Source organism: Lithobates pipiens, unplaced genomic scaffold, assembly GCF_037356315.1.
Source record: "Lithobates pipiens isolate NorthernLeopardFrog02 unplaced genomic scaffold, aLitPip1_a1.2 Scaffold_8, whole genome shotgun sequence".
NCBI lineage: Eukaryota > Metazoa > Chordata > Amphibia > Anura > Ranidae > Lithobates > Lithobates pipiens.
The window spans coordinates 15,210,712-15,221,865 of NW_027507903.1; the positions used below are offsets into that span (position 1 = coordinate 15,210,712).

Genomic DNA, 11,154 nt, shown 5'->3' on the forward strand with positions numbered 1-11,154 from the left:
AGTTGGTCCATTCTAGAGCAAAAAAAAGAAAAAAAGTGGGGGGAGCATTGTTAAGGGTCAAGGCTCGTGGTGTGGTGGACCACGGGAAAGATTTCTGGTGTCCTAATTATATGGGAAACAAAAGCCACAAGTCGCCTTCCTTCTCCCCTGGGCCAGAGCAATACAGTATAGTGGTCAGAAACCATGAACCAGACCGAGACAGAAGTACAATTAATTCACACTTGTTTATTAATAAAAAATAAAAAGGTAAATAGAGTAAGTGTAGTCTAAGCATAGCCAGAGTCCAGTAACCGGATCGAGTAGTCAGCCAGTCCAGAGTTCAATAACCAGCTCAGGGTAATTAGCCAGGCCAGAAGTCAGGGATCCAAGTGGAGCGACAGCAAGCAGGATAAGGAGCCAGAAGGGATGTCAGAAAACCAGTCTTTAAACAGAACCGCTGGAGATGGTTTCTTGTGATGTGACCAAGTCAAAGGCAGAGATGAAGTGAGCTGGACAGCTTTAAGTAGGCAGGTCAGAGGAGCAGGATCAGGAACAGCTGGTAACTGTGGAGAGAGATGAGAGCTGGAAATTAGCCGACAGCTGAGCAGCCAGCCCAGAGGAGGACGGGCTAAGCCAGCCCTGACAATAGTATAATAGAACCAGGTTTTGTGAAATTGGTCTTCTCTGTGTTTGGAAGACACCAAAGTCTCTTCCACTCTACAAATGACACTAATTTTACAGAGCCAAGCCCCCATAGGGGGTTTGCCAAGCCTCTATTTTATCAGTGTCTGCCTCTAATGATTCTATATCTTGTGCTAAAGTTATTTCCCATGAAATTTTGGTACTGAGCTCTTCATTCCAACCTCTGTATCATTAATAAACAAATTAAACAGCATTGGCCCCTGTTCAGAAAAAAACTAATCTTCCAGATGGGGCAGAAACCTACACCCCACTACCCAATGACGGCAGTGCCTGAACAACCTGTCACCAAGCCAAAGCCCCGGCACATGGGAAGGCACCAAAGTCCACGCAAATAAAAACTTGCAGAAAGCAGCATTCTGAAGTGGAAGGCAGGTTACGTAAATGTATTATCTGGCACCATGTGGGTCCTTATAGCTGTAATGATCTGGGGTGATAATGTTCAAGTGGTGTATGCGTTTTCAGGAACACCGATCAGTCCAGACTGTATTTTTAAGGGCGTAGCAGCCTGATTTTATTTCAACAAAACAAACTTCACAGAAAGTCTTCCCTCACAGGGGGTTCCACCATCATTGTATAACAGAAAACTTCAGCCTCCTGGATTACTCACTCTTAGGCCGCGTACACACGAGAGGATTGTCTGGCCAACTAAGTCCGTCAGACAATCCGACAGACAGTCCGTCCTACTTTTGAATGAATGGACTTGACCACACACGATGAACAGACAGTCCGCTGAAAGCTTGCGCGATGACGTGTACAGCACGTACGACGGGACTAGAAATACGACGTCCAATACACTGCAATGCAACCTTCGGCCGTGTAAATCCTATCTGAGCATGCGCCATACTTAGTCCGTCCAACTTGCCTACTCACGAGCGGACTGTCCGCTGAAACCAAAGTTGGACGGACAATATTACGGAAATTCCGAAAGACTTAGTCCGCCAGACTGTCCGCTGAAAAAGTCAGCTGAAGCCCACACACGAGCGGACTGTCCGCTGAAACACGTTTCAGCGGACTAAGTTGGACGGACAATCCTCTCGTGTGTACGCGGCCTTAGTTGGTCAAACTCTTTCCTGACGCTTACTTGCTCAGCTGTGTGCTGCTTAGTCACGGGCCACATCTGCCTCCTGCAGACATACACACTCAGACTCCTAGAGCCCGCCTGTCTCTCTTTCGTGGAGCCCTTCTGACTCCTACACCAGGCCACCTGCCTGTAGGGTGGAGCTGTTCCCAAGTGTGAGCCCTGAGCTCTCTTCCTGAGGGGAATATAAACCCAACCCACAGGTGTGCAATAATCATGCCTGTCTTTGCAAAAACCAGGCTGAAGGCGCTAATATACACCGTGACCCGGGGGTCGCCTCTCCACATAGCCTTGTGGCTTTTTTCTGAGGCTCTATTCATATAAGTGTAGCAACCCTGCCCTATGCATTTATGTCTCCAATCAAGTTGTGTTGTGGCTGGGCTGTAACCAGCCTGAGTTGATATTTACTTTTTCAGGTTTTTTTACATTTTCCTTAAGCCTGGTTGGCTGATTGCTTCACCCTGTTGTTGGAAGGAGATTACAGTGATCATTGCGGGAAGGACAATTCCTAGGTCATTTATTTTTTATCTTATCCAGCCAATCCCTGAGCTGCTGCATTGAGAGGTATGATCCAGGTCAGCCTTTCTCAACCTTTTAAACACTGAGGAACCTGAGGAACCTTGTAATAACCCTTAAAATACCTTTCTGGTCTCAAGGAACCCCTGGAAGTAATAATTACCTTATCTACAGCTTACTGATAATCGGCATGAGGGTTCAGGTTCATGGGAAGAATCTCCCCCTTAGCCCTTGTACACACGGTCAGACATTCCGACAACCGAATCCGTCGGATTTTGTCCGTTGGATTTTGTCCGAAACTGTTGCACACACACGGTCGGACAAAGTTGTCGGAATGTCCGATCGTTCAGAACGTGATGACGTTATTTTGTTACGATGGGACTACGTTCAGGCTAGTAGCCAATAGCTTTGGTGTAGGAATTTGATCTGAGCATGCGTGGCACTTTGTCCGATCGGAATTCTCTACACATGATCGGACAAGGTCCGATCGGATCATGTTGTCGGAAAATTTTACAGACAAGTTGAAAACTTGGTCCGTCGGATACTCCGACAAAAACAGTCCGATGAAGACCACACACAGTCGGATTATCCGACAACACGGTCCGATCGGAATCTCCGACCGTGTGTACAAGGGCTTACAGATAGCGAAGATCATTAGTGTCAGTATTGGCTTATCTGAGAGGCACAAATTGCTCATGGAACCCCTAGCAAACTCTGGAGGAACCCTAGGGTTCTAATGATAAATATTTGGGAACACCCTAGCAGAATGCTCTTGTCCCTGTTTCTCTCCCACTGATGTGAAGACTACTGTTTTAGCCAGGTCTCAGCATGTGCCTTGTTCTGAAGGCCCTGGAAACCAAATTAGAGTTGGTTCAGATGTCTGTAAGGACCTGCGCTGAATAGAGATACTCTTGACTAAAGAGGGTCACAGAGGAGCTGGGTAGAAGCTGTCTGGAGCTTTGAAAAATCTTTTCCCAGGGCTCAGGTGTTTTTGACTGCATACAGAGTGAAGGAAGTCAGACCTTGGTGTGAGGAAATAATATATATTTGTCAAGGGTTGCAGATTTATCTGGCTATCTTCTGTCTTTTCAGGTCTTGGGCAACCCTTACTGAAACTGATTTATTGGGGGTGAATAGCAAAAATTACCTTTAAATTGGTGATCAATAGCAGTGGTCTCCAAACTGTTGTTCAGGGGCCAAATTTGTCCCTTTGCTTGCCTTTGTCCGGCCCTTGGGGCACAATCCCCCCCCCCCCTCATTGACACCAACAATCGGGAACTATTCCTTTCACTGACACCGATATTGGGGCACTAATCCTTCCACTGACACCGACTGAGCACTATTCCTCCTACCAGGGCCGCTGATAGGGCAGTACAACCAGCCCTGTTGTACAGGGCCCGCCCCCATCAACTACACAGTGGGGCCCGGGCATCTTAAAGTTCGTTACTGCATTTAAAAAAAAAAACGTTTTCTAAACTCCTTTCCCGCTCCTACTTGCTTACAGAGCGTGGGTTATATAATTTTCCAGGAGGGGAGTGCAGGTGCAGCGGAGGGACTATTTCTTTATTTTCGGGCACATGTACATCATGCCGCCCCACTATTCTATTAGTCCTGGCTGGTGGAGTGATACAGTGATTCTCCGGTCATCTCCCAGCTGCAGTCCTCATGAGAAATGAAGAAGTTGAGGTCAGGGGAGAGCAGGAGGACAGCGTGGCTGCAATGGACACAGTGAGTGGGGAATAGAGGAAAGAATACTCACTGTGTCCTATCATGTATCTCACAGCACAGCAGGTTATCAGCATTACAATTATCACAGGTAGCACAATAAGCAGGTGTTCTATCATGGCTCTCTGTCACATTGTGCTGAATTTATTATGGCTGTGCTTTGTTACAGTCTGTTACATACAGTACAGCTATAAGTTAACAAAGTCAGCACCCAAAAGCAATGTGACAGGGAGCCATGACGGAGTACCTGCTTACTGTGCTGCCTGTGTTATCATAATGCTGATGATCATAAGAAATGGTAAGATGCTACTTTAAACTTAATTTGGGGAAGCTGTAAATGTGCAGCAGAGCTGCATTTTTTACTGCTCCCCAAACCAATTCCCTTTAATTACTTCCCATCCAGCGACGTACCAGTACATCGCTGGAATGGAAGGATGATATCTTGGTCATCACTACAGCAATGATCAAGATATCATTTTTAGCCCCAGCAATTCTGCACAAAGTAAAAGTAATCCTAATGGCTAAGAAGCCACTGGATTACTTTTAGCCCCTGTACACACGGTCGGAGATTTCCACAACCAAATCCGTCGGATTTTGCCCGTTGGATTTTGTCCGTCGGATCTTGTCCGAAACTGTTGCATACACACGGTCGGACAAAGTTGGCGAAAAATCCGATCTTTCAGAACGTGATGACGTAATTTCGTTAAGATGGGACTACATTCAGGCTAGTAGCCAATAGCTTTGATGTAGGAATTTGATCTGAGCATGCGTGGCACTTGGTCCGATCAAAGTGCTCTACACATGATCGGATTAGGTCCGACCGGCCCAGTTGGTCGGGAAATATTTCCAACATGTTGGAAAATTGGGTCCGATGGAGATTCGGACGGAATCAGTCCGATGCATACCACACACAGTCGGATTATCTGACAACACGGCCCGATAGGACACATTCCGATGGATTCTCCGACCGTGTGTACAAGGCTTTACAGGCAGTGGAAGGGGGTCCCATCACCACCGTTACTTCTTTAAAGATGTGACCAGTAGCATCCGGTTCCAGCCAGAGGGATGGATATTGTTCTTCCCACTGTGTGACATCACAAACCGGAAGTGACAAGGATTTTGTCAATACCAGTTTTGGCCTCATGTAAAGAAGCCATCTCCGGCTTGAACAAGCATCTAATCAAACTGATCTTGGTTTGCTCAGAAGCTTTGGAGGCCAGAGGACAGATATGGGGGTCTAAAAGACCTCATATCTCTCCATAAAGAGGACCTGTCATGGCCCATGCTATCACAAGCAATGTTGTTTATCAAATGTAAAGATACAGTGTAAGATTTTTATTTGTAATAAAATACAATTTAAAATAAATTTAAACTGCTCCAGCTCCTTCATGGTTATTAATTGCAAACGCATGCATTTGTTCCACACGCATATGTAAATGGAAACAAACCTGCATTTTGTTTCAAGCAGGGGTCAGGAGCGGGGCCAGGGATTGTTGAAGGTGGCCCCGTCAGGTAGGCTGTATGGGGCCCCATGATTTCTAACAGCTGCCCTGCCTCCTACTGACAAGAACGATGGCGACTATTCCTCCCACTGACACCAATGATGGGGCACTAATAATTCCACTAATACCAAAGTTGGGACATTGTTTACTCCTACTGATGCCAGGACATTTTCTTCTCCTCTCCCAATGGCCATGGGCTGATCCCACCCCCCCCCCCCCCCCCAAGTCTGAAACACAATAAATTGTCCTTTTGTTTAGAAAGTTTGGAGACCCCTGGTCAATAAGAAGAATGCAACGCTAACCGTGGTTGCCAGAAAGCCACATTTATAGACAGATAAAAAGATAATGGTATTATGCTGCTTACCTTGTCAAGTGGCTTTGGTCCTGGAACTATGCAGGCACCATCCAATGGAAGGTCATCAGCCACAGTTCAAGCAACCCTTAGCAACCTTTGGAGGAACCCTAGTTGAGAAAGGGTCTAGGGCAGCCATTCTCCTATATTGGAGTTCTGCAAAACATTGTGAAAAGATTCTAGAGAGTGGAACCTGAATATTGCCAGATTTTTGTGAGCTATTGGATTCAGAAAATGGGCATGTAGCCAATGGACAGGTAGGATAAACCAATTGGTACAAGCAGCTCCCTAGGGAGTCATCATTACATGTGGGGACATCGTCCTTGATTCTCCTAGCCAGTTGATGAAGGATTCTCAAAATGGAAGCAGTATCATTCAACTGGGGAGGTTCATAATCTTACCAAGGTGGACCCAGAGTCATTTGAGGGTAGGTTATTATGATGGAATCAGTGTAATTTGAGGAAATAGTCACACAATAAAATAGGTTTCAGGAACAACTGCAAAATAGGTCATGATATTTAGATATCTTAAATGCATTCTTCTATTATCACGCTAACAAGAAGTAGGTAGGTATTGGCATTTGCACATGAATATACAGGTTTTGAAACAACATTGTAAAACAGTAAAAGTCATTAGTTGACTAACAACAATGACCTCAATTAAATGATAAGAATTATGAATCATTAATGATCCTAGCTGGACAGATATTGATGTTTGAGAAACCAAAGCTTCGGCTGGTCACACTTTGAGTTGAAGCAAAGGATTGATCACCTGACATTTTATGCCTGTAGTGTTCCTCTAGGTCAGTGGCCTCCAAACTGGGGCCTGTGGGTCACATGCAACCCTTTGCCCTTGGGGCACTAGTTCTTCCACTGACACCAATGATGCACTATTCCCTCTCCCCATTGATGCCAACAGTGTGGCATCATTTCTGCCAATGATACTAATGAGAGGATATACATTTTCCCACAGACAACAATCATGAGGCACTATTCCTTTCATTGACACTTACAATGGTACATAATTCCTATCATTTACACCAATAAAGGGGTATCATTTCTCCTACAGACTATTGATAGGACTCTAGTCCTCCTACTGAAATCAACAATGGGGCACTATTCCTCCCACAGACACCAATGATAGGGCACTATTCCTCCCACTGACACCCACAATGGGGCACTATTCATTCCATTGACACCAATGAGGGGGTCATGGTTTCCCCCATTGACACAAAAGTTGGGACATAATTCCTGCCACTAGCACAAATAATGAGACACCATTCTTCCCACTGATACCAACACTTAGGCACTATTACTTCTCCTACTGATTACAGACGCTATGCAATTTGTTCTCCCATTGACCATCAAGCCTGAGACCACTGTTTACTCCCATTGACACTGGGGCATTTTCTACTCTCACTGACCACCGTTTGGAGAACCCTGCCCTAGGTATAGTAGATAAAACAGGCACATTGATAAAAATCCTTTGCTGATCTATTCTGGCATACAAATCTTTCAAACTAATGCCACATGCTGCATGTGTAGGAGACCGCCATTCAGAACATACACTCACTGGCCACTTAAATGGGTACACCTTGCTAGCACCGGGTTGGACCCCATTTTGCCTTCAGAACTGTCTTTATTCTTCGTGGCATAGAGTCAACAAGGTGTTGGGAACCTTTCTCAGAGATTTTGGTCCATTTTGACATGATAGCATCACAAAGTTGCTGCAGATTTGTCGGCTGCACATCCATGTAAAAATCCCAGTAGATCAGTAGGTTTTGAAATACTCAGCCCCTGTACACACGATCGGAGATTTCAACAACCAAATGCGTCGGATTTTGTCCGTTGGATCTTGTCTGAAACTGTTGCATACACACGGTCGGACTAAGTTGTCGAAAAATCCGATCATTCAGAACGTGATGACGTTATTTCGTTACGATGGGACTACGTTCAGGCTAGTAGCCAATAGCTTTGATGTAGGAATTTGATCTGAGCATGCGTGGCACTTGGTCCGATCAAAATTCTCTACACATGATCAGAGTATGTCCGATCGAACCAGTTGGTCGGAAAATATTTCCAACAAGTTGGAAAATTGGGTCCGACGGATATTCCGACGGAATCAGTCCGATGTAGACCACACACAGTCGGATTATCCGACAACACGGTCCAATAGGACACATTCCGACGGATTCTCCGACCGTGTGTACAAGGGTTCAGACCAGCCAGACCAGACCAGCCCGTCTGGCACCAACAATCATGCCACGTTCAAAGTCACTTAAATCTCCTTTCTTCCCCATTCTGATGCTCGGTTTGAACTTCAGCAAGTCCTCTTCACCACGTCTAGAAGCCTAAATGCATTGCGTTGCTGCCATGTGGTGGGCGGATTACCAATTTGTGTTCCCAAGCAATTGAACAGGTGTACCTAATAAAGTGGCCAGTGAGTGTATATGTTTCTGCAAACTATGAAATACTAGTTATGCACACATTGTGTTTGTTAGCTTAACTACAAGCTGCATAGGTACCTGAACTGAAGGTTAACCACTTAAGGACCGAGCTTCTTTTTTGAGATGTGGTGTTTACAAGTAAAAAACATTTTTTTTTGCTAGAAAATTACTTAGAACCCCAAACATTACAATTATAATTTTTTTTCTAACACCCTAGAGAATAAAATGGCGGTCGTTGCAATACTTTCTGTCACACCAAATTTGCACAGCGGTCTTACAAGCGCACTTTTTTTGGAGAAAATATCCTTTTTTGAATTAAAAAACAAGACAACAGTAAATTTAGCCCAATTTGTTTTTATATTGTGAAAGATAATGTTACGCCAAGTAAATTGATACCCAACATGTCACGCTTCAAAATTGCACCCGCTCGTGGAATGGCGACAAACTTTTACCCTTAAATAGGCGGCGTTTAAAAAAAAATCCTACAGGTTGCGTGTTTTGAGTTACAGAGGAGGTGTGGTTTGAACACAGTTTTCATATGCGGGCGCTACTCACGTATGCGTTCGCTTCTGCACGTATGTTCGGCGGGACGGGGCGCAGTTAAAATAATATTATTTTTTTTTCTTATTTATTTTACCTTTTATTTTTACACTGTTTTTAAAAAAAATAAAAAATTGTGTCACATTTATTCCTATCACAAGGAATGTAAACATCCCTTGTAATAGAAAAAAAGCATGACAGGACCTCTTAAAGAGGAAGTAAACCCTGATGGGTTTACTTCCTCTTTTTTTCCCTGCAAAGGTAAAGCATAATGGACTACTATGCATCGCATAGTAGCTCATTATGTGTCACTTACCTGACACAGGAGCCAGCGAAGTCGCCGCTGTCCCCTGTAGTCCGCCGCATCTATCTTGCTGGTGGCGTCTCGCAGCTCCGACGAATGACAGCGGCGAAGCCGCGATGACGTCACTCCCGCGCATGCGCACGGGAGTCGCGTCTCGCAGCTCCGCCGCTGCCATTCGGCGAAGCCGCGATGACGTCACTCCCGCGCATGCGCACGGGAGTCGACAAATTAGGCAGATCCATTCTTGGACTTGCCGCATTCAGTGCGCCTGCGCGCCCATTTTCGGGCAAATATCTCCTAAACCATATAGGTTTAGGAGATATTGCTTGGACCTACAGGTAAGCCTTAATCTAGGCTTACCTGTAGGTCAAAGTGGTTTGAAAGGGTTTACTTCCTCTTTAAATATGAGATCTGGGGGTCATGCTGTGTGCTGTATACTAATATTGTACTATTTGCATATTTTCTTTGTTATAGAAAATCTGTAAACATCTGACCCAAATGTAACCTCTGAAGAAAGACATTTAGTCCATAACATGTAAGGTGCTTTACATCTGTATTGATCATCACTAGTCCGTCCCACACCAGGACAGCGGTCAGCTCATACAATTGTACAAATTGGGTATCAGATACTGTTTTTATGTGTTGATTTCTTGTCAAATGGGGTTTATTGATTGCACAATAAAATGAAAGTACATTGGTTATATGTACAAGGCTGTATAAACATAAGCTCCTTGTTAAACAATAAAACAAATTATACATATATATGTCAAATAGTATGTTATTGTTTGCAAGATATCTTTATAAAAAAAACGTACATATACATACATATATCGTTCTAGTATGTATACATGTCAGCAGAACTAGTGTCCCCAGATTTCCCCTCTTTTCCTGTTCTGGGGTCAACCCAAAATTTGGGATTTTCATCTATATTTCCTTTCGGTGATAATGGTAAATAGGACAAACCGAGAGGGTGAATCTCCATAACAGGGACACTCTATCCAAAACTAAAAAAAAAAAAAAAAAAAAAAAAAAAAAGTTTTGCCTTTAGCTACACTTTATGTTTATCTTTAAAGCGGTAGTAAACCCGCATTTTTTTTTTTTTTTTTTTTTAAACCTGCAAAGCAAAAGGCATAATGAGCTAGTATGCACCGCATACTAGCTCATTATGAAATACTTACCTTAGAACGAGGCCCCGACATCTCGCCCGATCCACGCCGAGGAAGCCGACATGCTCCCTCGGCGTCTCTTCCGGGTATCGCGGCTCCGGCGCTGTGAGTGGCCGGAGCCGCGATATCGTCACTCCCGCGCATGCGCGCGGGAGATTTAAATCCGGCCGGACGAGCGCTGCCGGATTTTCGCGGAGAGAACCCCCTTGTGCGCATGCGCCGCTGCAGTCAGCGGCGCATACCGAGGGGAATATCTCCTAAACCGTACAGGTTTAGGAGATATTTTTTTTACCTACAGGTAAGCCTTATTATAGGCTTTCCTGTAGGTAAAAGTTAAAAAAGTGGGTTTACTTCCACTTTAAAGTTGTTAAACCAGTTGTTGCAAAATGCTGAAATGTCTCATTTTTTTAAAGGTCAAAACCCTTCACACCTGAACAACGATTAATGAAAGGTTAATTCTTGCTGATTTTTTTACCAAAATAAAATATAAAAGTAAAAGTTACTAATCTAACCGATTTATTTTGGTCCTTTATTTGCTTTAGTTGTGAAGTTCCTAATCTGCTTACTTGCTACTTATAAAATGACTGCAGGTTAAAATAAGCATGTTTTAATCGAATAAGCTTTTTTTTTTTCTTTTTTTTTATATAAAGATATATTTATTGAATTTTCATAAAAACAAAACAAAAAGAACACACTTGTGCTAAGAAATCCAGTGTACAAAATCCTCCTGTTTTTTCTCAGTAAAGAACAATTAAACATAACATCCCACAATTCCAGCGGCGGCCGGACGCATGGATTTCAATGTTTCTTTTTTTTTTAAGCACGTGATTAGAGGCTTTACTTG

At 44.0% G+C, this 11,154-nt stretch overlaps 1 long non-coding RNA gene across 1 annotated transcript; it reads right to left on the reverse strand.

Annotated features, from left to right (window-relative positions):
• Window positions 1–205: 205 nt before the first annotated feature.
• Window positions 206–8,382, reverse strand: LOC143961061 (uncharacterized). The gene is made up of 2 exons (XR_013270404.1): window positions 5,867–8,382; window positions 206–542 (listed from the first exon to the last, which is right to left on the reverse strand). It is a non-coding gene; the product is annotated as an uncharacterized LOC143961061 (long non-coding RNA).
• Between the last annotated feature and the right edge of the window lie 2,772 nt (window positions 8,383–11,154).